General features: G+C 50.4%; 1 long non-coding RNA gene across 1 annotated transcript; it reads right to left on the reverse strand.

Moving 5' to 3' along the window:
* Positions 1-577: 577 nt before the first annotated feature.
* LOC141952763 (uncharacterized) lies at positions 578-3,047 on the reverse strand. The gene is made up of 3 exons (XR_012631737.1): positions 3,000-3,047; positions 1,256-1,426; positions 578-675 (listed from the first exon to the last, which is right to left on the reverse strand). It is a non-coding gene; the product is annotated as an uncharacterized LOC141952763 (long non-coding RNA).
* Positions 3,048-8,482: the final 5,435 nt, after the last annotated feature.

Raw genomic sequence — 8,482 nt, forward strand, 5'->3', positions numbered from 1 at the left:
CTGGCACAGACAGCTTACACCATCCGTGGGAGCATTCCCTTCCTCTGTTTTAACCCATGAAGGAAGAACTCCAGCGCTCAGCGAAGGGACTGACTGCGACACTCAAACCGTTTTAGATGCTATCAAAACATTTCCTCCCAAATAACTGCAGTGAGATCACTTACCCAGCTGCATCGTCATGAAGTCCCAAGCATGAATTCCCAAATGGGCAGCCCATAATCCTTTCTGTTTATTTTACATCCCACTTCCAAACCCTGAGCTGGTTCTCTACTCCTTTTCTAAATCAAGACAGTATCTCAAATGTCTACATTTTGCACACCCCAACATTAGCGGTGCAACCATGATATCCAAGAAGAGTAAATTGGTTTTTCCCCACTGCTTTTTGAAACAAAGCAAAGTCCTTGGCCCCAACAAGTGTAATGCCTCCTAGGTTTTCTTTTTCTGTAATACTATGAAACCATTTAATCCAGCCAGCTGTCTTTGTGTAAATGCAGAAGAAAATTTACAAGCCTCAAGAAGTTAATCACAGCTCAAAGGGAATCTCTGACCTGGAGGTTAGCAAGGCAGTAACTGTGAGGCTGTGACTGCCAGGAGACAATGCCACAGGAAGATGGGTCCATTCTGGATGGAGGTTCAGGCCTGACTCAGCAGGGTACTGCCCTTAGGCATCTCAGCCTAAACAAGAAAGTGAACATTTGTCAAGGGCACTGATCACCTACACAGTTACAAGATGCTTCAGTAGTTGTTCCTGGGGCTCACTCTACCTTAATCCCAACTCTCCTGGCCTTGTGTTTCCTCTGGCAGCTAAAAACCACCGAAGTCTTCACCATATTGAGGGCAGAAACACGCTGCAGTACCAGCACACTGTAGGAGCAGGGCTTAGTGGCCTTTCACAGTCACAGAGGCAGAGCAGGGGTCAGCCTCTCCTCCTCCGCACCCAGCTCTTCTCCTCAGCTGGCAGGGTCCTGCCAGGACACTCTCCATCCCACCCAGTGCCATGGGGCACCACAGGCTGGGGAGCACCAGGCCCTCCACTCCTCCACCCAAGGAGGGCACAGAGCCTCCTTCAGAGCCCAAGCACATGGCAGCTCTCTACTACTGGGCATCTCACGCATTTAAAACCATGGCAATACCTGAGCACCCACAGCCCAGCAAGACCCTCTCATGGTCAGCTCCAAGGACCACACTAAATGCCACAAGTGGACCTTCCCTCCAACTTCTTCAGGCCAAGAAAAAAGAACTTCATGTGCTTTACCTGGTCCACCACAGCTTGGTTGGCATTTGCAGCTTCTGGCATCACTTGGCAGCTCCATTTGCAGTGGGACGGGTCTCCTTGGCTCCTGGCTTCACAGCAAATCGGTCATCCAAAGCCCCAGCAGGTCCAGTACCTCTCCTGCAGGCCACTTTCAAACACCAACACCTGGGTCTGCGATTTGAAGCAAAGGAGAGGAAGATTAGAAAAAACAAGAGCTGTAAGTGGGACACAGGGAAGGGACAAACTCAGCCCGTGACATGCATTTCAGCCTCAGCCCACAGGAGCCCCAGGCACGGTCATGGCAGCTACAAAGCACCACAGCGTGTTCAGAAGCAGTGCTGGGAAAGGAGCAGCTTGCTTTCTTTATGCCTTGTGAAGCACTGAAGGGACAAGCTGGTCTCCTCGCCACTGCCAGGCCAGCGGGTGCAGCTCCCTGCAGCACACGGGCTGTGCCAAGAGGTGCTGGGGCAGCCTGAAGGCACCAGCTCTGCTGGCCAAGGAAGTTACAAGGTGAACAGGCATCAAGAAAAAAGGCAAAGTGGAATGTGGCTTTACCTGCTCTGGGCAGTTGCCTTCACAGGCTTAATACAACCATGCAACAGCCACAACTGCTGAGTTTGAACTCAAGCAAAATCCCAAAGCAATTGCTGGATTAGTCAAATATTTGGCTGCATTTGTATCCAAAAGTCTTTTGTCAAAAAACCTGGGCATTTTGTTAAAGAACAGACACACAGAGGCCGTCCTGGGCTCGAACCTGAGCCAGGGCTTCATGATTTTTAAACAGGGCACCTAGTGCACCCCTTCAAAGAGCCTCTGCTCTCTGCCGTGGAAGTACTGTCAGACTCCACAGCTTTGACGTGATCGAGGTCTCCACGCTGACTCCCAGCACATCACATTTTGGCAGTGGGAGCAGAGGGGCAGGTTTTCATTTTCCACATAGAAATCGTCCAAGCTGAACTGTTAAACCAGCTCCTTGGGTTCTCCCTTTGAACCTCTTCCCACCCTTCACACATCCCAAGAACTACCATGAATCAAAGAGCCAGAAACAAAACCAGCCCCAAACATCTCCTGCAGATTCTCCTTGAGAGAAATCTTCCCACTCATGAAAAAACAGCTTTGTAATAAGCATATGGCCCCAAAAGCAGAGGGGAAAACCCTTCAAAACACAAAGCAGGAGCGGAGCCACTCGTGAAATCAGACCGGGTGATCAGAAACGCTGATCGGTCTGTGCAGGGAGCATCAAAGGCCTGAAAGAATGAATCTGCCGAGCCACTGGTATCATTTAAAACAGCTGGGGTTTTAGAAGACAAGACAGTAGCCACATTAAAAAAACAAAAATGAGGATAAAAAAATTAAAAGGTAGGCACCCCAATGGGCCCAGAAACAGCCAGGTTTGCATCTCAGTGACCATCAGCACAAACATCTCTGAGTCTCAAGGCTCAGCGTTGCAGGACAGACCCGCCCAACCCGGAGCTGTCAGCCTCACGGCAGAGCTTCTGTTTCCCATTACCAGGTCTGTTACAGGAGCAGCTCAAGAGGGTGCAGGTTTTATTTGAGCAGCCTCTCTCTGCCAAGGATGAAAACAGGGACCTGAGTACCCCAGTTATGACTTCTTCTCACACTGAAAAGTCTTCCTAGTGCACCCTGGCACCTGATCTCATTAAAAGGGAAGAGGGGGAGCAGATGGAAACCAAAAGCAGCTGCCAGCTGCCAACCACTGACCCCGTCCGACTCCATTGCTCACCCCACTGTGGCAGAGGCACAACTGGCTGCTCCTGGAAGGACAACAACAAGGCCAGCAGGAGACAAGGAGGATTTCAGGTGGGCAATAAACAGCAGGAGCAGATGAAGTCTTGGTAAATAAGAGATCCTTTGTCAGGAAGAAATTCATCTGCAATCAGGAAAGACAACACATGAGGACTGTGCCACGCCCGGGACCATCCTGTCCCTGAAAACAGGGAGGAGCGGTGTGCTGGCTGGAGCAGCCACCATGTCTCAAGCCTCTCCAGCACGTCTCTCCCTCCAGGCACCAGCAAACCCAGCAGCAAAGTCCCGGTACATGAGCTGGGATCCCCGGCAGGGCCTGCAGGAATCACACTCCTATCCCACAGCCTCTAGTTCAGGTATTCAAGCACTCCAGAAAGCCTCAGCAGACCCAGGTGATGTCCTGTAAGCAAGAGCATAAGAGAAGGTACATATATCCACCACCCTTCCCTCCAAGGTGTTTACTTCATTCCTATCCCCAGAGCATCCCCCGTGGGCTCCACCACAGAGACAGCCCTGACACTTTCCCTTACAAAACCGCACGGGGACTCCCAGGGCAACCAGGCCAGAGAAGAAACCTTCCTCATTTCCTGAACCAACCCAAAACTACTTTTTCCTCTTTCCTATAGATAGAAAAAATAAAATCCCCCCCATGACAGAGGCAGCACCTAAGATGGACCAAGGGTGACATTAAAGGTCACAGATTTGCAGTCATCTAATTACAGCTCTGCCAGGGACCAGGCAAGGTGTTTGATCTCACAGGGACTCAACTTTCCTACCTGCCAGGCCAGTCCAGCAATACAGATTTGGGAAAAGGCAAAGTCTCAAGGGCAAGCAAACAGCTCACATTCAACACGGTGAATGCTACGGAGAGGCTTAACTATCCTCTCCGTATTCAGCCTCTCTGAGCAGTCTAGTGTTTTTCACAACATAGAGAATAAAATTTCTTAGTAGAAAATGGTATCTTTTACCAGACTAACTGGATGGGAACAGAAAGTTTTACTGACAAACCCTACCTTCTCCATACCCTTACAGCACGTTGGCTAGATCAGCATTCCTGAAAATATGTGCCTGCAGCAGTCCTGAAAGGCGGGGAAAAAAGCATCTCCGCTTGGTGGATAGAACTGGGATGCAGATGATATTGCACAGGAGAATTAAGGTATAAGGCTATTATGCATCAGTTTTTCTCCATCAGCTGCCTACAAGCAGGGTCCTGTCCCACAGAAGACACGAGGTGTCACACTCCCCATTTGCTGTGGGCTTCGATGCCTGGCACATCTGCAGCCAGGTTACAGCTGCCTGCCTCCGGCCTTGGCCACCCACCTAAAAACCTTGAAGAGGGGAATGGAAGGGCACCGAGCATTCAGCTGGTGCCTTCAGCCCTCAGCATCCTCCATCTCTAAAGAAAAACAGAGCAGGGCAAGTAAAATCATGCCCAGGCACCAAGACCTTCTAGAGGCATCCATCAGCTGACCTTCTGACTGAGAAACAAACATCTAGGGTTTCTCTTTAGCACAGCCTCAAGGCACAGACCTTCTTTTAACCCTCCCCGGCTGCTGTTCCCACCTTTTTAATCAGGAACTGGATGCTGATTTCTCCCAGACAGGTTCACAACACCTCGCTGGGCTGAGCACAGAAAGATGGCTTCTGTTTAATTTTCCTATGACTAGAAGACAGAGGTTTCCAAACCTGTTTGGAAACTTTTTTTTCCCCTGTCTGGTCTCACCAGCACTGGGAACTCCTTTTACAAATGATATCTCATTAAAGATACATCTGGGATTAACCAAGCCAGCTACATCAAACCTTCCCAAGGAATAGCTGGGCTGCAGGGGAGCTGATGAACCTCCTCATGGAGCAGATCTGGGTAACTAGCCCAGCAAGGAGACTGCTCAGGAAGCCTCCTTGTGAGTAACACTTCTTCTCCATGAGCAAGAGCAGTGACAGCTTTGCACGCTGACTCTGGGAGGCTCCAGCTGCTGACAGAACACAGCTCCCTCCTCCGCTGGTTTGCAAGCCCTCCCTCCCCAGGCAGAGGCAGCAGATGAGGTAGCCAACCTCCCTTCAGACAGGACATCTGAGTCTATAATGGCAGCTTCCATCCCTGGGCTTAGCTTCCTTCCTCTCCACAGCTCAGAGAGCTTTTCTGCCTCGTTGGACTCACTGGTCCCTCCCTGCCCTGAACTCGAGAGAGGGCCCTGGGGAGGTTGGACTGGCCCCTCCACGCTTTCAAGCTTGCTGGGCTGTATCTCTGTGCAATCCACAGTCCCTGCACATAAGGGCAGCCCTTTTTTTAGTCTCTCTGGCAAAGTGAGCTGAAAAGCAGCTGGGGAGAAGCATTCACTTGGGAGAGCAGGATTTCTCCTTCCCAGCGAGCGGCATTTGTAGGGCAGCAGACAAACTGGCTGACATTTGCCGAGAGCTCTGAAGGCACACAACCCTCCAGAAATGCCCATCGTTAGTCCTGCTGTTCTTGTCTGTCTCCCACAAAAGCTACGACACAAAAGCACAACCCTTGCACACATCCTGTCTCCCTACGCTTCTCCTCCTTGACTTAACTGTCCCCTTGAGCCCACAGAAAACTTTCAAGGCCTAGAAACACCTGGTATGAAATGAAAACAAAGGTCAGATATCAAGTGCAACCTCTCCTGGGGATGTACGCCCAACAAGAAACCCTCTCTCATCATGGTCATAATGCAGGTAAGCCTGAAACAGCTGCTCTTGAGGAAAGAAGCAGTACAAGGAGCTCCTCCCCAGCACATCGCTCCCAGAGCCCTGCTTGATCCCCGGGCAGGGCAGGGGCTGCTGCCAGCATGGGCTCCCTGCCTTCCCAAATTCCCCCCTCGACATTCCCACTTGCCCCAGGTCTATGTACAGGTTCATCTGGACACTTCACAGCAACAGCAGCTGTCTTTCCAGTCAAATAAATTCATCTAGAAGAGAAAAGGCAGCCAGCATCTGCTCCCTGGCAGAGCTTGCAGCAGACAGCAATATTGCTACATTTCTCCATGTTTTTTAATGCTTTTTTCTCTTCCTTTCACTCCTCATAAAGCAGACTGCATGGGTCATCAGCAGGACCAGGCACAGAAACATGGAAAAATTTAGGAGGAAGAGACTTTGGATGTCTCTGGTCCAACCCCTCTGCACAAAATGGACAATTTCAAAGTTAAAACAGATTGTGCAGGGATGCGTCCAGCAGTGTGAAATATCTCCCAGGATGGAGATTCCCCACCTCTCTGGATTACAATAAGCCTTTACCTGCCTTTAAAGTTACCAGATGTTTGTCCTCAGCTACAGCACAGGCTCCAAGAGATACTGTGTGTTGTGACCCTGCAGCCTTTGTTCTGGAAGTGAACCTCAGCACGTGCCTTCAAAGTCCTTGGCTCCTGGAAAAGAAGAGAAAGTCTCCTGGTTTGAGTGGATTTTTGTTTTTAAGCAGCCATCTGCTGAGACCAAAATGCCAGTTGCTTCATACCAAAGATAAAAGCCAAAGCCAGGGTACAGCAGAAAGGCAGGGAGGTCATCGACCTTGTGCATAGGAGTGCCAGATGTGCCATGGGCCAATAATCCCACGGAAATAAAAGGTACCACTTGCCTTTAAATATGGGTGATTGCAGCAAATTGGTGCAGACTTGTGTCTGCTCCAAGTACTTTAAAGTGCTAACGTCTGCCCTGGGGCCTTTTCAGTAAGAAGCCCTTGGAGACACAGGCTGCCAGCCTTGTGCCAGCCAGAAGAGGAGAGGGCGGCATGTCAGTGATTCTGGCTGAACTGGCTCTCGTCACAAAGTCGGGAGGAAGAATTTGATTTTTTTGGTATGTTGTGCTACATCTCTTTGTGCTTCTCTTTCCCGGAAAAACTAAAGGTGATGGTTGGAGCAGTGACACAGACCGGGCATGTCCCAGTCTCAGTCAGGGTCACCTACGTTATAGGAATGGTAAGGTCTGGTCCCCCAACGCCACCCGGAGCTCCCTGCAGTGGTAGGAGGGGGTTAACTGGGAAGCACCGATGCCTGTTCCACTTGCTGGTCTGTCAGCTGAGTACAGACAGAGCAAGTCAGGGATGGACATCCAGACAGACAGTTGCTTGTACAAACCAAAGTGTTTCAGCCAGAAAATACTGAAGAGAGGCCAGAGTCCCAAACAACCTGATAGTAGAGCATGTGCTAAATGGGCTGATGGAAAGGAAAGGAGGAAAAGGGTTCCTGAAGCCCCCAAGCCCCACGGGGCAGGAAAAGTCAGAAAGCAGGCAGCATTCCTGAGAGTCAGGCCAGCTGTAAGTGAGCCCAGCTCATGGGCTCAGAAAAGCAGAGCTGTAACTCGTACTGAGCGCCAAGATCTGCTCAGCTAAGATATGTCAAACACTCGATAAAACAGCAGTTCTGGTTTGGGTTTTTTTTCCACTGGATGCATAATCTTTTCTATCAGGATGCAATCAGGAACCCAACTCCAATTTGGCTTTGCGACAGCCTTTCCTCTGATCAGGAACCTGGAGATCTCAGCTCAGCCACTCACAAGTTTCCTGCTCGCAGGGAGACTGCTTATAACAGCGCAGCAGATTAAACACAACAAGCAGTCACTGCAAAAATCAAGGCAAACCCAGAGCTGCTGCTTGCCAGCAGAGCGTTTTAATGGAGGGAGCAGAGCGAAGGACCCTCCTTTCACTGATCCCTTGAAAGTATGCAACTGCTTTCCATCACTCATCTCCACCCAGACTGAGAAGGCTGAAGGGGTTCAGTTCTTCCTGCAGTCAGGGCCAAATAACGGGCACTTGTCACCACACATCTGCACTTGGGACTTGTCCACATCTGACTGACACAACCACTGCAACAACACAGCGCAACACCCAAAGTCTGTCCTAACACTTGATAACCACGCCTAGAGGGCACAGCTCATGGAACAGCAGGGCCAACCCTGAAACAGAGATCTGCCCAGGGCATGGGGGAGAACGGGGAGGAAGATGCAGGGCTGGAAGCACTGGGTTCCTGAAGCTAACAGCAGCACGGATGCAATCTAGACAAAAAGCTCTGCCTGCTGCATTCCCATTGAGTAATTAGCGGGAGGTTTAGCTTCTGTATTTGTAAGGTTGTCCTGTACCTTGCTAGAGGGGTATGTCTCGTGCAGATCTGCAGTAGGGGATGTCCCAATTCACTCAGCTCTGGCAAATCAAAGCTGTATCCTAAGGACAGAAAGCAGAGCTGAGCTGAGAGATGGGACCACTGTGAAAGCCACTGCCTGACGTCCAGGACAGAAGAGCAGAGGTCTCCAGTCTCCATCACAAGGGGCCACTCCCAAAGTGCCTCCTACCTTGTGGTCGGTAAAGCCGTAACTTACAGACTGGTGACAGCTTTGAGAAAGGGTCTGAAACCTCCACTACGAATAGCAGACGAGCCCCAGATGTCTTCAGCACAGGGTTGGACGGATTATTCACAGCCAGGGAATCAGCTAAATGCAGTTTAACTCATTTGC

The sequence above is a fragment of the Strix uralensis genome, chromosome 20 (genome assembly GCF_047716275.1).
Source record: "Strix uralensis isolate ZFMK-TIS-50842 chromosome 20, bStrUra1, whole genome shotgun sequence".
Lineage (NCBI taxonomy): Eukaryota > Metazoa > Chordata > Aves > Strigiformes > Strigidae > Strix > Strix uralensis.